General features: G+C 43.7%; 1 protein-coding gene across 1 annotated transcript in view; it reads right to left on the bottom strand.

Moving 5' to 3' along the window:
- Positions 1–20,125, bottom strand: part of CAMK1 (calcium/calmodulin dependent protein kinase I) — a 217,908-nt gene extending 197,783 nt beyond the window's left edge. The window contains exon 1 of the mRNA XM_073591985.1: positions 19,971–20,125. The gene's annotated coding sequence lies outside the window, so the exon portion shown is untranslated. The remainder of the gene's footprint in view (positions 1–19,970) is intronic.
- Positions 20,126–21,509: the final 1,384 nt, after the last annotated feature.

Genomic DNA, 21,509 nt, shown 5'->3' with positions numbered 1-21,509 from the left:
TACAGATATAATGTATCACGGTTGTTATCCGACCGTTATCATAAAATAAATGTTTCCATTTTTTTTGAAAATATTGTGTCTTCAGAAAGTTCGCCCTTAAAGTCCCTTTGTACCGGGGGGGGGGGGGGGAATATATATATATATATATATATATATATATATATATATATATAGAGAGCGAGAGAGCGAGAGAGCGAGAGAGCGAGAGAGCGAGAGAGCGAGAGAGCGAGAGAGCGAGAGAGCGAGAGAGCGAGAGAGCGAGAGAGCGAGAGAGCGAGAGAGCGAGAGAGCGAGAGAGCGAGAGAGCGAGAGAGCGAGAGAGCGAGAGAGCGAGAGAGCGAGAGAGCGAGAGAGCGAGAGAGCGAGAGAGCGAGAGAGAGCGAGAGAGCGAGAGATATATATATATATATATATATATATATATATATATATATATATATATATATATATATAGATATATAGATATATAGAGAGAGAGAGAGAGAGAGAGAGAGAGAGAGAGAGAGAGAGAGAGAGAGAGAGAGAGAGAGAGAGAGAGAGAGAGAGAGAGAGAGATAGACACATACATATACACACATATACATACATATATACATACATACATACATATACATATATATATATATATATATATATATATATATATATATATATATATATATATATATATATATATATATATATATATATATATATATATATATATATATATATATTATAATATATACACAAATATTAAGTAGACCCCCCTGTTGCAACAGCCCTGACCCATTGAGACATGGACTCCACTACACTTCTGAAGGTCTCTGAAAAAGTATTTGCCACCTTGTTGATTTTTTTTTTTTTTATATATTTTTTTAGCATATTTGTCACACTCAAATGATTCAGATCAAATAATATTTAATATTACACAAAGATAATAAAAAGATGTTTTTCTGGATATTTTTGTTGTTATTGTTATTTAAAAACCTACCATTATACCAAGCCCAAGTTAATGTTTTATCACAAAAGTGTAAAAAAAAAAAAAAAATCTTCAAGTTATTACTTCAGCAATGTTTTTTACAATCGGACCATTTCTGATGTGTAGTACATCTCAGCAACACGCTAGGCGTGTGAAGATTCTCGCACAGCACCGGTTATTGGTGTTCTGCTGATAAGTGTGGGTGTTCATGCAGAGTTTATGGTGACACTGGTGGGAACACACTACCCACAGCCGCTGCAGGTTCATGGGAGTGCATTCCTATTCATCTCTACAAGCCATTATTATTGTTCAAAACTTTTTTTTTTTTTTTTTTTTTAAATGGTTTTCACTATATAATACAGCCGATTGATGGGATCTGCAACTGAGATTAAGAAACATGCGTGGCAAGTTGGTAGTACAACGCGGCAGACCTAGCCTTAAAAGGGTCACTAAACCCACATTATAAAAAAAAAAAAAAAAAAAAGAAGAGGTGCATGCGGTTCATACTCAGTCACTATGAGATCCATTTTTTGTATCCTGCTGCTCTCCATCTCCCCCTTCAGTCCGTGTCCCCAATTCAGCTAGGGATTTTTCAGAGCAGTGTTGGCAGTTCTGCACAGGCTCAGTTTTCAGTGAGTTTCTATGCTGAGCATTTCCTACCTATCACACCTGAGCAGCCCATGTGACTAGAGTTACATGTGGGAGTACACAGTAGTAATTGACAGCCTACTACTCCCTCCCTCCTCCATGCCCACTATCCAGCTAAACACAATGGGGGCGGGATATTACATGTTGAATGATGAAGGCTTCACCTCCCTCTTATTCTAAGACACAGGCTGGAGGGGCGGGCACCGCCTGTGACTGGCAGAAATGTATCCACACCATGTTATTGACAAAGATATTAAATAGGCGATTTCAAATCTATATTTGGAGGACAATTTACAGCAGTTTATTGATAATGATTTATTTTTACTTTGTATTTTCAAAAAGGCAGTTTTTTTTTTGAGGGGGGGGGGGGGGGTTGAACATGTGACCAGCAGCAGAGAACTAAAAGCTCCTCCTGCTTATGTTTCCCTGCAGAGAGGCCGGGAATGATCTGGGTCATGTGGCAGCTGTATATCGATTAGGAAAAAGGTACTTTAATTGTAATAAAAATAAAAATCAGTGCCATCATCCAGATACAGAAATAGAAGGGACAATGTACATTGAACGGTGTGTGTTTAATATCACTTCAACCACTTGCTGACCGCTCTTATAGCAGTTTTACTATATACATACATACATACACACACACTGGACTGCACGTGGTGTGGACTGGCCCCAACACAGCCCGAAAGAAAGGTGATGGTGCAGTTGAGCCACGTTTTTACCACCCCTGGACCTCCCTCAACACAGCAGCGGAAGGGGGTTCTACACCTGCCACTGCAAGGATTCTACCCTTACCAGTTTAAGTGAACGGGGCTGTGCCACAACTGCATGCAATGCAAAACCGTGGTGCAGGCTTTTCAGGGTTAAATATAGTTTCCCAGCCATTTGTCAATTGCCCTCTTAAAAGCGATCCACCACGCACCACTTTTCAGAGGAGTGGTACTAGTGTAAATGAGCCCCAAGTGTGCTACTGACCTTGTATTAGAAAGGTCGCATTAGTCTGGTGAGTGCTCGGTGCGAACGCAAAACGTGGGAGATCATATTTCCCGGAACGAATCGATCTCTATGGTTATGCATGCATTTAGAAACAATTGATCGTCCCTGCACACTTATCACTTGCATCCAGAGATGATTTGTGTTGGGGGGACCGGTGATTACCGGAACCAAGGTACTTGCTTCCAGAGATGATTGAGGTTGAGGACAGGTGATAATCACTGAGTGCAAGCTACTCGCGTCTACACATTTCTTGCAGTTAGGGACAGATTTTTCATTGGACGCAATACTTGCTCCCAGAGATTATTTGCGATCGGGGACAAACGATCGTCCCTGGACGCAATATGCCCGATTCAAGAGATTACTGCAGTTGGTAACAGATCATCCCTGGAAACCAGCAACTTGCACCCAGAGATTACTTGCTGTTAGGGACAGATGATCGTCCCTGCATGCAAGCTACTTGCCCCCAAAGATAACTTGCCATCATGGACAGACGATCGTTCCTGTATGCAAACTACTTGCACCCAGAGATTATTTGCAGTTAGGGGCAGGCAGTTGTCCCAGCACACAAGCTACTTGCATCCAGAGAGGACTTGTGGTCAGACAGTCAACCCTGGACACAAGGTACATGCATCCATGAATTACTTACGGTTAGGGATAGACGATTGTCCCTGCACCCAAGCTACTTACCTCCAAAGAAAATTTGCGATCGGGGAACAGATGATTGTCCCTGGACACAAGATACCCACCTCAATAGACAATTGCAGTTGGGAACAGATCATCCCTGGACACAAGCAACTTGCATCCAGAAATTACTTGTGGTTAGGGACAGATGATCGTCCCTGGACTCAACTTCCATCATCTTTTCCTAACCGCAGGCAACCTCTTCACCTTGAAGAAGTTCTGAGGTGTAGGAGGTTGTGCTATATTATATTAGAGTTTTAGAAGAGATGCTAATCAACGCTCCCCCTCCCCTCCAAACCCTCATCCATTTTCCTTGCAAATTGTCTGATTTGGAGAGGAATTTGCTGTGCTTTTATGTGCGGTTATATAAAACGTACGTAGGTGTGCAGGAAAACACAATTACAGGAGCTATCTCCATCGATGACACAGACATGTGAAGAAAAAAAAAAAAAAAAAAAAAATGAAGAAGTGTCTGCGTAATTTGTTATCCAAGTTATCAGCGGCAATGAACCCAACGCAAAGTTCTAGAGTAGAGTCATAAATACAAACTGCTGTATAGCAATAGGTTTGTAAAGAGCACCTACAGGCAACCAAATCAGACCTGTCAATGCTGTAAAGCCCTTTGCTTGTCTTTATCTGGTCATTGGCGCACCATTCCTCCCACCAACGACCTCATCCATGGGGCACCATTCCTCCCACCAACGACCTCATCCATGGGGCACCATTCCTCCCACCAACGACCCCATCCATGGGGCACCATTCCTCCCACCAACGACCCCATCCATGGGGCACCATTCCTCCCACCAACGACCCCATCCATGGGGCACCATTCCTCCCACCAACAAGGTCATCCATGGGGCACCATTCCTCCCACCAACAAGGTCATCCATGGGGCACCATTCCTCCCACCAACAAGGTCATCCATGGGGCACCATTCCTCCCACCAACAAGGTCATCCATGGGGCACCATTCCTCCCACCAACAAGGTCATCCATGGGGCACCATTCCTCCCACCAACAAGGTCATCCATGGGGCACCATTCCTCCCACCAACAAGGTCATCCATGGGGCACCATTCCTCCCACCAACAAGGTCATCCATGGGGCACCATTCCTCCCACCAACAAGGTCATCCATGGGGCACCATTCCTCCCACCAACAAGGTCATCCATGGGGCACCATTCCTCCCACCAACAAGGTCATCCATGGGGCACCATTAATCCCACCAACAAGGTCATCAATAAGGCATGGTTTATTCCCACTGACACCAGAGCATTTTCTACTCCCGTTGGCCACAGTCTGCCCCCTCCTAAAGCCTGTTATTGCTGGTCAGTGTTGGAAGAGCAATGTGTCAAAGCGTATGGATGCTCTTCTGTCCCGGAGACAACTCGGTGGAGGTGGTCCTCAGAGTTGCATTCTGGGCGAGGGTATTTATAGGACAGACGCCATATTAGGGAGTTTGTTTTACAGCTACCCGCTGGCCCTCCTGGCCGACAGGTATGCGTTAGAGAGTAATCTTGTGGTCCTCTGTTCCAGAGGCCCACGCCGCTGCGGCGCAGGGGTGGGTCCAGAAGCTTGTCTGGGGCCTACCACAACAGCCGAGGAATGGTCCTGAGCTGTCTATCCAGAAGGGAAGAAGCTGGACAACTGGGGAGATCCCAGGGGAGGACCCATCATGGAAGGATCACGCAGCGTGCTGGTCTGGAGAGGGGCCTGGTGACTCGGTTGGAGGACGTATCCTAAAAAGTAACTATACAGCGTAGTGTTGCCGGGTTGGCTTAAAGGTTCAAGCACTGTGACTGACATTCACTACAAGAAAAAACGGTACATCCTGTGGCAGAGTACCATACAGGTTTACCCCAAACAAGTCTGTGGCAGAGGACTGAAGATTTAAACCCTTCTGAAAGCAGAGACCCTGATGGTAGCTCCAAAGTTTTATGTTGCACAATATGAAACACAATGGTTCAGTGTGTTTTGTGTTTAATATTTATTTCACATTTATACAGTAATCAGTGCATTTTTTAGCATGGATCGCTGTATAAATGTGAAAAGTGTCCGATATGTCCACCACAATATCGCAGTCAAGATAAAAAAAAAAAAAAAAAAAAAAAAAAAAAATCGAAATCACCGCCATTACTAGTAAAAAAAATGCTATAAATCTATCCTCTATTTTGTAGATGCTATAACTTTTGCATAAACCAAATATACACTTATTGCAATTTTTCTTACCAAAAGTATGTAGAAGAATAAGTATCGGCCTAAATTGAGGAAAAAATTTGTTAGAAATAAAAAAAAAAAAAAAAAAAAAAATTGGATATTATAGCAAAAAGTAAAAAATATTGTGTTTTTTTTTTTTTCGAAATTGTCGCTCTTCTGTTTATAGCGCAAAAAATAAAACATCAGAGGTGATCAAATACCACTAAAAGAAAGCTCTTTTTGTGGGGAAAAAAATTAAAATTTCATTTGGGTACAGTGTTGCATGACTGCGCAACTGTCAAAGTGTGACAGCGCTGAAAGCTGAAAAAAATGGCCTGGGCAGGAAGGGGGTGAAAGCGCACTGTATGGAGATGGTTAAACTAATACTTGGTGATCCTGCCATGAAGGTCATTGTTCAGCAAGTTCCTGTTATAGGTGACAACGCTCTGTCCCCATCTCCTGTATTTACAGACTACTCTACATATGGTTGCTGTGACACTCATTACGTAGGCATGTTCCAGTGTTGTCACCATCAGCAACTCCCCCCCCCCGAGAAATGCCACGCAGCCATCACTCTCGTATTACATCTTCTCTAAAGAGGGTGCTTAGCAGATGGTACGGATCCTGGAAAGCGTCCCAAATACACTTGGTATGACGACGCATTCCAAGCTAAACTCCTTAGTGTATGTTGGCTCTATGTGGGAATCGGCATCACCACAAAATGGGATTTGGTCTGTGGGTAGTTATAGGTCTCTATCGATGCTGGGAGAACGTCACACACACACGGGCAGAACAGTGCCCCAAAAGTCCAACACTCCTCTGAGCCCACCATAAAATGAACAGACATGCAGAAGCCCAGCTGCATCTAGTTTTCTTACACCACTTCAGCTCCGGAAGGTTTTACCCCCTTCCTGACTAGGCCATTTTTTGCAACACGGCGTTACTTTAACTGACAATTGCGCGGTTGTGCGACACTGTACCATAAAAAAAAAAAAAAAAAAAAAAATCCAATAAGCATATATTGATTGGAATCGCAAAAGTTATAGCATCTACAATGCGATATTTTTGTGGAATTTTTTTTTTTTACCCTAGTAATTGGTGCGATCAGCGATTTTTTAGCGGGACTCTTTTGGGAACCAGTGACATTATTACAGTGATCAGAAAAAAATAAAAATGCACTGTTACTGTACTAATGACACTGGCAGGGAAGGGGTTAACATCAGGGGCGATCAAAGGGTTAAGTTTGTCCCTAGGGGGTGCTGTGTTGGGGGGGGGGGGGGTTTGGGGACACAGATCAGTCTTCCTCCTTAGCAGAAACACAAGATCACTGTGTCCTCCCTTGTCAGGCAGATCGCCATTCTGCCTCTCCGGGGAACGATCGTCGGGTCCCGGCGGACACTGCGTCCGCTGGACCCACTGATTTGTTCCCCTTCTGGCCAATTGGTGCCTGCGGCGACACGTGCGCGCACCCCCCCGCTGTCTTTTGCGCAAAAGGACGTACAGGTACTTCGTTTCACGCAATAGAGCCGCCCTGCCGCAGTATATCTGTAGTAGGTGGTCTTTAAGCAGTAAAAGCCCATCTCTGGGGAAAGGGAAAAAAAGGTTCCAGCGCTGGAAGGATTAAAGTGGTTGTAAACTCTTCCATATACCCAGTGAAGTGACTGGCTTCAGGTGATACACAGAGGAAACAAATCCTCCTATGCAAGTTGTACCCATTTATCTGTAGGACTTCTCTTCAGCCGTTCAAAGCCCAAAACTTATCAAGCTTGTCTGAGCTAGGAAGGGAGGGAAGGGAGGGAAGGGAGGGAAGGAAAGAAGAAAAAAAAAAAAAAAAAAAAGAAAGAAGAAGAGAAAGAAACGGGGAGCTCAAAATTACACTCTGCAGAGCTCAGTGAGGAGAGCTCAGAGAGGTGACTGGAGGGAAGGGACACCCCCCCTCATCACAGCACACTGGAATAGAGCCGAGGCTGTCAATCACAGGCTGTGTGCTGGAGATCCCTCCCCAGTCGTCGCCTTTTTTCTCTTGGTGTCAGGAAAAAAAAACTCATCAGAAGTGACTAATACTGATAGAAGAAGGAAGCAGCAGACAGAAATGACACTTCATGCTCTGGATAGAGACAAGTACACACTATAGAGGGATATGCTTTGTTCATATTTTATTTCTGAGGTTTACATACCACTTTAAAGTGAAACTTAAAACCTCTCTCAATCCACATTAAAGCCTCGTTCACATCTGAGGAATGCTACCACGTAGACAGACATCATAAGCCATACACTATGACCAGACAAGAAACAGGAAGTGGGCTGTAAAAGGTATTTATTGGCAGAAAAAAAAAAAAAAAAAAAAAATGGTTTTACTACCGAAAGTTAAAACAAGGTCAGAGGATTTAATAGATGGAAAGTTGAAAAAAAAAAAAATAAATAAAATGACTGAAGGTCCGCTTTAAGGAGATTCACCCCTCTATATTTGTCCCATTAACCATCATTATTGAAAAGTAAAAGAATAGCACAAATTTTGGGTTGTCCCCAGAAAATACAGGGGATATTACCAATGGGGACACTAGTTCTGGTGACCTGACCTGGAGGTCCCCAAGGAATTCCCTTAATTTGCTAGGATTTCCTCTCACTTCCTGTTTCCTTATGGGGACAGGAAGCGAAGGGAAATCTCCCCAATTGGACACAGATAGCAAAAAAAAAAAAAAAAAATCTGACAGGGATTCTAACCCTCTCTTACTCTATACAAAAATGGGGGGGGGGGGGGGGGGGAGCAAGTCTAGGGGGTGGGGGGGTGGGGGGTGCCTCCGCTCCCCTTTGATCCAGCAGTGGAAAATCCTCATGCTATGGGCTCTGCATTAAACAGCCTCCTAGGGCACGTCACAAGAGGCTGCAGGACCATTCGCGCTGTGCTGTGGATTCTTGCACCTGCATAGCAGGGAGCCGAAAATGGCAACACCAGAGGCCTGTGGCGATAACAGGTACCGGCTGCAGGAAGACAGCGCCGGACCCCAGACATTGGCAAGTACCAGAAATTTTAAAAGTCAGCGGCTACAGTTTCTCTTATAAGTAAATTCCCTTCTTTAACCCTTGCAGTGCAGGGGCAGCCCCCACCACAAAGGGAGGATTTTCACTATATGTACGTAAACCCGAGCTACGAACTTCTATTTGTTCCCTTCCAGTCTGTTAAATAGACCACTGAAAGCATTTTGCTATATCTGCTCAATTAGAGGAAAAAAATAAAAAATAAAAATAATTTACCTGTTAGGGCTCGTTTACACTTGCTTCAAAACATTTTTTTTTGCGATACGGCACTGCGCCGCTTTAACTGACAATTGCGCGGTCGTGCGACACTGTACCACAAAATTGACGTCCTTTTCTTCCCCACAAATAAAAGCTTTTTGGTGGTATTTGATCACCTTGGCGGTTTTTATTGTTTGCACTAAGGGAAAAAAAAAAAAAAGCGACAATTTTGAAAAATTATTTTTATACTTTAGTATCCAAGAAAAATAAAAAAACGAAATAATTTATTCTTCAGTTTAGGCCAATATGTATTCTTCTACTTTTTTTTTTTTTTTACAAAAATAAAGTAGAAGAATACATATTGGCCTAAACTGAAGAATAAATTATTTTGTTTTTTTATTTTTCTTGGATACTAAAGTATAAAAAGAATTTTTCAAAATTGTTGCTTTTTTTTTTTTTTTTTTTTTTTTACAAAAATAAGTCAATAAGCGTATATTGATTGGTTTGCGCAAAAGTTATTGTTTCTACAAAATAGGAGGATAGATTTATAGCATTTTTTTTAGGTTTATTTTTATACTAGTAATGGCGGTGCTCTTTAGCGGGACTGCAACATTGCAGACAGAGCGGGCAGGGAAGGGGTTAACGCTGGGGGGGCGATCAAGGGGTTAAATGTGTTCCCTGGGGAGGTGTTTCTAACTGGGGGGAATGGGACTCACTGGGGGAGAGAGGGGGAGAGATCGCGATCGCTGTTCCTAATCACTAGTAACGGTAGACTTCTCTCTCTCTCTCCTACCCTGTCAGAACGGGGATCTGTTTACATTGACAGATCCTCGTTCTGGCTCTTTTCCCACGATCGCGGGTGGCCCGCGGACATTGCGGCCGCTTGCATCAGGCGCGTGCCTTCTATGGCACTTAAAGGAGCCGACGTACAGCTATGGGCGATTCGTAGTAACGTGCCGACCTGCCGCAGCATAATGACGGCGGCTGGTCGGCAAGTGGTTAAAGCTCTCTTAATGCCAGTCAAAGCCCCTGTCCCTAAATAAAATGATTTACAGGCCTGTTTACACCTTGCGTTTGCTTCAAAAATTAAACCCCATGTCGCTTTAGTGGTACTTTAAAGCCTCCATAGAAGTCTGCGGCAAAGCTCGCTTGAAGCACCTGCAGCTTTTGAGAGGCTTTAATTCAGCTTTAGGTTCACTTTGTTTTGGAAAAATTGCTGGCATGAGACACAGACACACACACACACACACACGCCAAACTTCAACAGAGCTTCAAAAGAGCATCACTGAAGCTTCATCAAAGCATCAAAAACACATCATAAGAGCATGTTGAAGCGGTAGGTGCTTTAATTGGTGTTGAAGCTGAAGCAAGTGTAAATGAGCCCTAAAGCGTCATGGGGTATAAATTCTGAAGCAAAGTAAGGTGTGAACAGGACTGTAAGCGAACCATTTTATTTAGTGACAGGAGCTTTGACTGGCGTTCAGAGACAAAGCCTGTACGAAGCAAGTGTAAGGCTGCATTCACACCTAAGCATTTCAAAGTCGTGCGTTTTTTGCTGCAATTTCGTTCAGGTCACCAATGTAAAAGGCAAAAAAAAAAAAAAAAAAAAAAAAAAATGCCCGTAATCTGCCCCATGTTCTTTTTTGAGCTCAGGGCGTTTTGCGTCAGGGGACAAAACCCTCAGATGTGAACTGGTGCCATTGAAATGAATGGGATTTTGCTTGTTGGGCGTTTTACGAGCTGAAAACATTCAGGTGTGAATGCAGCCTAAACTAACCAATAATCTGCCAGAAACGTGGGGACTTCCCGTGCTCTCCGTCAACTGTTCTCAGTTACAAAAGTTCCCTGCTATCGCCAAGAACTACAGAACACTTCCCCTGTAGGTTATAAAGATAAGGAGGGGGGAGGGGGTGTTCTGTCGTCCTAAACCACTTCCTGTCCTAGGGTGACAACTGTTGTCACCTCCATAGATACAGCACAGTGAGTGTTGTCACCTTAGGACAGGAAGTGTGTTACTGGCAGGATCAGCAGGAGAATATACTGTAAAAGGAAAATAGAAAGCATGAAAAAAATAAAAATAAAGCTAAAGTCAGAGACCTCATCTAAGGACCAGAAAGCTGCAATTCATTAGATTTTTGTTCTTGCCTTTGGATATACTTGAAATCACACTGGGAGCATGCTGGCTCTTAATCTTCAGCCAAAAGCGGAGCATCTTGGAAGACGGGTAACAATTTTACAGGGACATGTAGACACTAGAAGCATTTTTTTTGTAGTCTAAAGATACCCTTCAATGGCTGACCAGCGGACCATGCTGGGACATGTAGTCCTCCTATATCTGGAGCACCATAACCTGTTATAGCTGCTCCTATCAGGAAATGCCGAGTTCTGGGCTGCACAAAGCACATGTCTTCCTGGCAGTAAATACCGGTTATATGTAAACACTTCCAATGACTATTACTTTTACAAGCATTACAGTTGCCAAAACACAAAACGCAATGTGGATACACGCAGGATCCAGGAAAGTCAAAGTTCTCCTACGAAGGGAAGCATAAGTCCCGGGTTCACACCAAATGCGGCTTTGAAACCGCGCTACGCACCAGAGACTGAACCATGTCAGACATTTGTGAATGCGGCCAAGAACTGCACAGGCACCAGGATTAACCCCTTGTTGACACTGATGAGACGCAAAGTCGCACATTACAAGTGAAAACACATTTCAATGGAGGCCATTCCAATCAATGGGGATTGGGACTCCAACTCACAGCGACTTTTAAAAAGGTTCTTGCACTATTATGATGCAACTTTGAGTCCCATAGATTTTAATTTTGCATGAAAGTCGCAAGCAAATCACACTGGGGAAAAAAATAAATAATCGCACGACAATGAGGTTGCAGAGGATTACTCTGAGTGGGCATCTCAGTCTAGGAAGTCGATTGTGACCCTGGACGATGCCTGAACAAATACAGCGCCGTCCTTCTGGAGAGGAAAGCACACAAGGGCATTGTCAGGGGGGAGTCCTGAGATCTCGTCGAGAGGTAATACATACCCAGAAGTGTTAAGATAACCATACATTTTACATTTTCACCATAGTGCAAGGCCCTGCCTGGTTTTATACTAACTGAATGGATTGTTAATGTGTGAGTGACCTCATATTACATAGTATTGGTAAATCTAAATGCGATTGTACAGTGTATGGCCAGCTTGGCACGCAACATGGGGAAAAAAAAAATAAAAATCTGATATTAGGTTCACTTTAAGCAGGAGCTGCAATAGTCTCGATTTTCGTTACAACACACTTCGCAATCCCACAACGCCGTCCCCTGGCAGTTTTACAACATCTGCGCAGTTTGCGGTTGAAATTAAACATCAATTATCCCGGTTTTATGATGTGCGTATTATAGTATTACAAATCATAATAGAAGATTTCCGAACCACCGCCAACCAACTTTGGGCAGATAATTACAAGTCAGCAATAACGGCGCCCCGAGTACAAGTGAATCATATCAGAGAGACCGAAGAATATTCCGTGCACGAAAATCAGATCTTCGGTCCGGGGAGATGGTCGTTCTCATCCGTCCAATCAATCTTGATTTTAAGCAGGCCAGTAGTATCCTGCGTACAACGATAAAATTGAGAAAAACTCTTCAAGGGTAAAATTAGTTTAATGGGTTATGGTTAATAGGGTAGCTGAGCCGTGTTTTTACTGCCACCGACACCACTCCCACTTAATCTTCAAAAGGTGGCGGATGAGATGTACATACGCCGCGCCCCATAATGCTTTGCTTCATGGCGGTGCTAAGAATTAAACCACCCTGTGCCGTTCGGCGGTAAGTACCATCCACCAGGTTTTACCTATTCAAGTGCATTCACCTGCGCTGCAACCGTCTATTTATGTGGCATAAAAATAGGGTGGCACAGCAATAGCACATTCACCAAGCAGTAAGAAGGGTCGCTGGTTCGAATCCCGACCACGACACTACCTGCCTGGAGTTTGCATGTTCTCCCTGTGCCTGCGTGGGTTTCCTCCGGGTACTCCGGTTTCCTCCCACAACCCAAAGACATGCTGGTAGGTTAATCGGATCCTATCTAAATTGGCCCCAGTACATGAATGTGAGTTAGAGACCTTAGAATGTAAGCTCCTTGAGGGTAGGGACTGATGTGAATGTACAATGTATATGTAAAGCACTGTGTAAGTTTACATCGCTATACAAGTACCTGAAATAAATAAAATAATAAAAATGTGCGATGAAGCGTGATCGAGCCCTGAAGAAAAATCAGAATCGTTTGCTTACGTATTGCATTTTACCCAATCAGAAAATAGAAAGAACTATACAGATGCCAATGCTGATCCCACTCTGAAAATACTACTTAACTGGCTGTCTCGGGCTACAAAAATTTAACTCACCAGCTGAAACAAGAAATAGATAATGTCATTAATTTAACTCACTGGCCAAAACAGCAACGACATAGCACCAACTTTGCATTCTTGTTGCAGGTCCAATATTCAAAATACTGATGCCAATGGATCCACTCGGCAGCCAGGCAACTAGCATTTTTTGTGTGGGGGGGGGGGGGGGGGGAGCCAGCAAATGGAGACACATAGGGGGACATTTACTAAAACTGGTGCAGCAGTGCATGGTAACCAGTGTCTTCAATTAAGCTTTGACAATAAAACCTGGAAGCAGATTGGTTACTATGCCCAACTGTACCAGTTACACACACACACACACACACACACACACACTTTTCAGTAAAGTTTTCCATTTAACCAAAGCTTAAATTTTACTTTTAAAGAAGCTATATGGTCTTTGCTAGTCCGAAATCCTCTTCTGCAAGTCCCTCTGAACCCAGTTTCTCTTGAAGACTAAATACTCAACTTCTCCAACTTCAAGGCAAGATAAAGGATCCCCTGAGCACTGTGGAATTGTCCCACTCAGATTTTCCTGCATTGCAGTCCTCTGGATGGTGCTTGAGGCTCTTTAATTGGACAGAGGATGCCAGGCAGGCAGGACTTTGCCACGCGGTCATGCTTTTAAGTCAGTAACTCACATTTCCACATATATTGGTATGGATCAAACTAAGTGTTGAGTTTTATTGCGACTTTTCCCCCTCAATAACGGGTCATAAGTACCCACAAATCAGAAGAGCAACACATCATATTATGTAACAATCAGACTGAAATGTGTGTGTAAAACTTTACCAACTGTGAAACTATATCAGAGGGGAGCACAGAAGATGGCTTTCTGGCCAACGAAGGCAACAGAAGACACCTTGCGGTACCTACAGTTGAGGTCATGTACACTACAAATCCCTCCATAGTCTCAGGAGTGAGCAAGAGAGGGTGACTACCTTCCTACATAGAGGGACCATGGAAGGAATGTAGCCACCCTCTAAGAGGAAGTCAGATCACAGATGTGGAGGAGGCTGAGAGCAACAGAGACTTTTCTGAGTTAGGAACATGTAGTTGAATAGAGTTTATTTTTCAGATGTCACTTATGGCCCGTACACACGATCCGAATATCGTACGATTCTTCCTCGGATGACAGTTTTCGTATGATATTCGAATCGTGTGTACAATATTTTCGAGAGCCAAACAAGACAGTCCATGCGATATTATTCGATCGGACAAGAACGAAAATTTTCCTCATACGATACCAGATCATACGATTTTCATTTAGTCGGTATAGTTGTTGTCCCAAAATACAACACATGACATCACTTCCGATTTTTTTTTTTCTGTCGTATGAGAATTTGTGACTTTAGTTACACATTCAATTCCTACTTGCGACTATTAAGCGAAAAAAAGTTGTACGGTCTGTCGTACGATATTCGGATTGTGTGTACGGCCCATTTCAGCACATCAGACGTGGGTACAAGCGTTCCAGCTTGCGATTTTAAAAGGGCGGTTTACACACAATTCTGCGTGTCCCACATAGGGCAGCCCATTCACTTCAACAGGTCGCCCCATGTGCGTTTGTTGCTCAAAAAGAAGCTCCCGGTACTTTTTTTTCCACGACAAGCCCAATGCAATTTTTAAATGCACCTTTTGCCGTGCGAGTCGGTCGCATGAAGAAAAAAAAAAAAAATCGCAGCAGAATAGCACAGAGTTTGGGGCGACACCCAGGCACTCATTTTACTGCGATTTGGAATAGTGGGCAGCATTGCAATGTGAATGGGGCCTTAAACGGAAGTTGTGGCCGAAGTAAAGTCAAAACGTTTATATTTAAAATGGATACATTTGTTTTTCTTTGCATTATAAATAATTATAATATAATATAGAATAAGGATCGGTTCACACTGCAGCGATGCGGGGAACCCTGCGAATCCACTGCGGGTTCCAGTATCGCATGTCTCCCGGCGGCAGTTCACACTGCCCAATGTGAACTGCTGTGGGCGCCAATTGAAAGTTAATGACACCCCCAAATCAATTCGCATATCGCAGTGTGAACTGCAAATTCGGACAGGAAAGCGGAGCGCATGGAAGTGAACACCCATGCGATCTGATTCTGCTGCGGACCAAAAAAAAAAAAAAAAAAAAAAGTGCGCGTTTGGTCCGATGCGATGCGAATTAAGCCATACAATCTGTATGGCTGAGATCGCATCGCTCATAGACGACATGTGCTTTGCACAGCAGTGCGAATCACATTTAATGTCGGACGTCGCACTGGTGGGAACCGGCCCTAAGGCTCGTTTCACACATATGCATGCATTTTGAACCGCATCCGATTCGCATGACATGTGAACTAAACCGGCTTTCTATGGAGCCACTTCACATCTGTCCAGGGAGGCCGCTGTCTGTTTTTAAAGAGCCCTGTACGTTTTTTCCAGTCCTGATTAGGTGCGCTGTCAAGTAAAAATTTGCACCTGAACTGGTAAATGAAACCGCACCGGACTTTTCATTGAAACTGCGCCTGGACATATGTGAACCGGCTGTAAATAACACCCCCCAAAATGAGTTTTGGGATGTCTTTTTTTTTTTTTGGGGGGGGGGGTGGGGGGGGGGGGGGGGGGGGAGTGTGTACCCTTTTTTTCGTGGGACTTCCTGCTTCCTATCTTCAGCCGCCTAGGCGACACCTCCTCTCGCCCTAGACAGCCCCTCCCTGCCAGCAATCTTCTGGGACACAACTCAGGTCCCAGAAGATCGGCTGGCCAATAGGAGAGCGCAGCGCGACTCGCGCATGCGCAGTACGCGCCCAGCCGCGAAGCCGTAAGCTGTCACGGCCGGGTGCCCACAGTTACCATGACGGCGCCAAAGAGAGGAGGGGGGAGAGGATCTAGCCTCTGGGCAGCCACATCGCTGGACCGTGGGGCAGGTGAGTGTTAGTTTATTAAAAGTCAGCAGCTATGCTTTTTGTAGCTGCTGACTTTTAATAAACTAAAAAACAAACAAACAAAAAAAAAAAAAAAAAAAAAAAAGACACGGGTGGAACTCCGATTTAACTCTTTCATTACCACAAGAAGTTAACCCCTTCCCAGCCAGTGTGATTAGTACACTGTCAATGTATAGTGATCACTGTATTAGTGTCACTGGTGAGGTCAGGGGAAGCTAAGCAGTTCCTCCCAAGCGTCAGTTTCAGATTGACCGCCGCACTATCACAGTCCCACTGGAAGTCGCTGATCATTGCTAGTATTGGAGAAAAAAAAAAAAAAAAATTTTGTAATAAAAATTCCAGTATATACACACACACCACACCATAGCTTGTAGATGGTATAACTTTCATGCAAACCAATCAATATACACTTAACGGCTTTTCTTTTTCACCAAAGACATAGCAGAATACATAGTAAAGTAATATACAAAGTAAATAGAAAAGTAAAAATATAAATATAATATATATTTTTTTTTCTTCAAAGTTTTTTTTCCCCCATTTAGATTGCAAAAAAAAAAAAAAAAAAAAAAAAAAAAAAGTGGTGATCAAGTACCACCAAAAGAAAACTATTGGTTTGAAAAAAAAAGTTGTATAAAATTGCATTAGGGTACAGCGTTGCATGACTGCCCAATTGCCTTCTGGAGCTGAGGTGGAAAAAACACAATATATCATCATCAATACTAATAAAAATATTATATTATCATTAATACATAAAGTTATCATTAATAAAAATAATCTGATATCAATAACAAAACTACTAACAAAAATATTATATTAATAATAATGTTATAAGCAATAATAAAATACAGATAGTTAAAAAAAAGAAAAAAAAAAAAAATCAATAAAGGGTTAGGACTGCAGAAGCCCACCAATGCCCAAGCGGCGGTTGCTTCTCCATCAATCACCGATCGATCAATTCGGTAACGCTACAGAACACTTTAGCGGAACGTCAGAAGACGTCTCTCGCTTCCCAAGAGGTTTTGCAGCAGCTGTGCCGCTGATCAGTGATGTCCAACTAATGCGGCTTCCTATCTGTATCCAGATCTGGGCCACTCGGATTAATTTGGCCCGCAGTGAAAAATCTGTCGGCGGCCCCCGGGAGTGGGTCAGATGGAGGCACGGATGGCTGGGCGGCATTCCTGTGTGGTAGTGGGGGAGGGGGCTCTGGGGGGGGGGGGTTGGGGGGGGCTCAGGCTGCATCCTATAAACAGTCACACTGTAACGATTCTCAGGGACACTTTGTAGCTGATCTGCGACCCGACTTGGGGAGCCCCGATTCCAAAAAACTGAACTAATCATTCTTCACCACTTTCTGGACTAGAGAGTTTGTAAAATCGGACGCAGATCCTCGCCTGTCGCTGAACTTTAAAAACGCTCTTTTTCTGGCATGCAAATCGGGCGATTTCAGTCCCCCAGAATTATTCGCTCTCCACGTTCTATCAGATTTAAACTCACTTCCACTGTTTAACCTCCGATCATCCATAACACACACAGAGCACATTGATGGTTTGTTGCAACTAACTTTTGCCACTTTTTTTTTTTTTTTTTTTTTTTTTTTACTTCTAAAAATGCAGCAAGAGGAACAAGACTTCCCTGCAGCTGAAGGAGTGAGACTCCACGATGAAAATAATAATAATGCAGGGGGGGTCCTGTCACCAGAACCCCCCAAAGGACAGAAGAAGTTGGCGATCCAACCTACCCATCAGGACCTTCCCTGTGAATTTACCCCCCCCCCCCATCAAGAACGCAAGCAAAATGAAAAAAAGACTTTCTTGCAGATGAAGGAGTGAGACTTGAAGTCTACAGCAGGGGGATCTGGTCACCAGGACCTTTAAAAAGACCGGGACCTATAATGGGGTCTCCCAGCCTTGAAAGGATAAAATAAAAATTTACAAAAAAAAAAAAATAAATAAATAATATGGAGAGAGTGGAACTGGTCAGGTGCCGATCATCAGATACAAATAAATATTGTTTGTTGATTTATCACAGATGAAGTTTGTTGTTGTTGGTTATTCAATATTTAATTTTTATCTGCTGAGCAGCAGCTGAACAGTCCCACTCGCTCCATCGCTCCTTTCTGTGATTTTTAATCTTTTTTATTTATTTATAAATGATAAAGAATGCAGCAAGATGCACAAAACTTCATTTGCAGCAGAAAAAGTGAGACTCAAAAATTAATTAGAAAAAAAAAAAAAAAAATTACACACAGCAGGGTGATCCTGGTGCTAGAACCACCAAAGCACAAAATGAGCTTGTGGTCAAACCTACTCATTGGGACCTCCCTGTGTATATATATATTATACACATACACACATACAACACTTCCTATGCAGCCAAAGAAGTAAGACTCAGAACAAAAATAATAATTATTATTATTATTATTATTATTATATTAGTACACGGGAAGAATCTTGTCACTAGAAACCCCAAAGTACAGAATGGGCTGGTAGCCTAACCCAGCGTTGCACAACTCCAGGCCTTAAGGCGCCCCAACAGGTCGGGTTTTCAAGATTTCCATTATGTTGCACAAGTGATCAGTTTCACTGCCGTCGTAATAACCCTGGCCGTTTCATCTGAGGGAAATCCTGAAAACGTGACCTGTTGGCGCCTTGGGGACTGGAGTTGAGAAACACTGGTGTTATCTATACATTGGGACCTCCCTGTATTTTTTTTTTTTTTTTACAAAGAAGAATGCAGCAAGAGGAACAAGACTTACTTTGCAGCCGAAGAAGCAAGACTTCAATTTACAAAAGTAAGAATATAGCAGGAGGAACTGGTCACTAGAAGCTGCAAAGAACAGAATGAGCCGGGGGGGGGGGGGGGGAGCCCTTTTTGGAAAGCTTAGAGTCTTACTCCTTTCGCTGCAAAAAAAACCCAAAGAATAACAAACCCCACACACCAAGGGAATTTTATTGCTATAATGAGCTGGTGGTCTGACTTACTCATCAGTACCCTCCCCGTCTATTATTATTATTATTATTATTATTAACTACTATCAATACAAGAAGGTGATCTTGGTGCCAGAACCCACAAAGGACAGAATGAGCTGGTGGTCCAACCTACTCATCAGGACCCTCTCTGATCTATTTATTTTTTTTAAAGAATGCAGCAAGAGGAACAAGACTTTCGAGACTGCGGAAAAAAAAAAACCCACCCCAACCACACAGCAGGGGGATCTTGCCACCAGAAACTCCACAAGACAGAATGAGATGGTGGTCCAACCTACTCATTGGAATCTCTCAGATTTATTAAAAAAAAAAAATTATTATATATATATATATATATATATATATATATATATATATATATATATATATATATATATGAATGCAGCAAGAACAAGACTTCCTTTGTAGCGGAAGAAGTGAGACTCCAGGTTAAAAAAAAAAAAATATATATTATATATATATCTTGTTGCCAGGATAGAATGAACTGGGGGGGGGTAGAGGTTGGCAACAAGATACCCCCACTCAATATTTTTATTTTTTTATTTTTTTTTTAACCTGGAGTCTCATTCCTTCTGCTGCAATAAAAAAAAAAAATGCAACAAGTGGATTTGTGGATTTTTTTTTTTTTTTGGATCTGGCAGGAACAATTTAGGATTTTGTAGTGATTGGCTGACCTCTCTCCACCCTGATGTGACAGCTGCCCAGATGTTCCAGAGGGGCGATCCCAAAATCCAGAGGTCACGGGAGGGGGGTGACACCTGGGCACTGACAGGGCTTAGCTGCAGCCGGTCCAGCACACAGTCTGCCAAATCCCATAAGAAGCCTACACCTCCAGGATCTGTCCCCGGCTCACAGGTTGGCTCCCCCTCCTCCGCCCCCCATGGACCCGTCCATGCCTCCCCCCCTCCCCTGCACTCCCCGTGTATTCCCCTTACCTGGGGCGGGATGCAGCGCTCACACGTCCGCTCAGGATGAGCCCTTTGTGCGCTCTGCTCTCTCTCTCCGCTCTCCCAGCGGCAGCAGCCAGCCCATTCCTCCCTGCCCAGCACTGATGTCAGCGCAGGCTGGGAGGGGCGGGGCCGACACTCAGCGCTCAACCCGTGGCGGCGCGGGTAGGCGGTGCTTGTCGAAGGGGCGGGCGTAGCTTGCGTTCAGCGCTGTCCTGGGAGATGAGTTCATTCACTGTCACAGGACACAGGGGGGCAGCGGCCAGCCAATCAGAGCGCGATCTGGGCACAAGGGGGCAGCGGACAGCCACTCAGAGCGCGATCTGGGCACAAGGGGGGCAGCGGGCAGCCAATCAGAGCGCGATTTTGACACAGGGCGGGTCACCAGTTGAATAAAGCTGATCACACAAAAATAGATTTCCTGCAGGCTCCATTCATTCCTATCAGTTTTTACCACTGATACATTTTTAGGCCTCATGCGTATAAAACTATGTATGCTGCATTTTTTTTTTCTACCAGAACTTGACAGAAAAAAAATGCCCAATATTCAGCCCATGTTTAATTCACATTTACGGATGTATGTATGAGAATTTGCGCACGTACTGCGTTCAGGTGTATGAGCGCAAACTCATTCTACTGCCTACAATATTAATTTATTTTAGCCATTAGAATAAATGTACGCACATATGTCTGTGTTTAGGCACGTTTACGCAGCTATGGGCATAAATTACGCTGGGAAACTCCTCTCTGATCGTCAGTACGAGGCTTTTTTTTTTTTTGCATGCACTAAAATACGTCTGTAAACGACACAATGGGGTCAATTCACTAACGTTTACCGCATGCAATAAGGGTATCATGTTACTCATTTGCATAAATTATTGCATGTGGTAAATTAAGTCCAATTCACAAAAAAAAAAAAAATTTTAAATGTGACAGTAAATATCGCATAAAAAGCTCCTAAATCCAATTTACAAACAGACCATAGAGTAAAAAAAGCATGCAATAATTACCACCAGGGTTTTGCTGGAGGTATCACATGCTGTATTTGTCAAAAAAACAGCCTGGGGGTTGGGGCGGGGCCCCCCGGGCTGTTTTTTGACAAATAGCTGGTTGCTAAACAGCGGGCCAAGAAGGCGGCCGCCGCATCCTTAACAAACGATGACTTATCAGCTGTCAGCGGGCTCCTCCACTAACAGCTGCTGGTAAAAAAAAAGGCTGACAACTAAAAAGTTTGAAAAAAAAAAGGTGTGGGGTCCCCCCCAAAATCCATACCAGACCCTTATCCAAACATGCAGCCTGGCAGGTCAGGAAGGGGGGGGGGGGACAAGCGAGCGCCTCCCTACTGAACCATACCAAGCCACATGCCCTCAACATGGGGGTGCTTCGGAGCAGGGGGGACTCTGCCCCTCCCCCACCCCAAAGCACCTTGTCCCCATGTTGATGGGGACAAGGGCCTCATCCCCCACAACCGTGGCGGGCGGTTGTGGAGGTCTGCGGGCAGGGGGCTAAGCCCCTGATAGGAGGCTT

The sequence above is a fragment of the Aquarana catesbeiana genome, linkage group LG07 (assembly GCF_042186555.1).
Source record: "Aquarana catesbeiana isolate 2022-GZ linkage group LG07, ASM4218655v1, whole genome shotgun sequence".
NCBI classification, from domain to species: Eukaryota; Metazoa; Chordata; class Amphibia; order Anura; family Ranidae; genus Aquarana; species Aquarana catesbeiana.
This window is presented reverse-complemented; position numbering and strand designations above follow the sequence as displayed.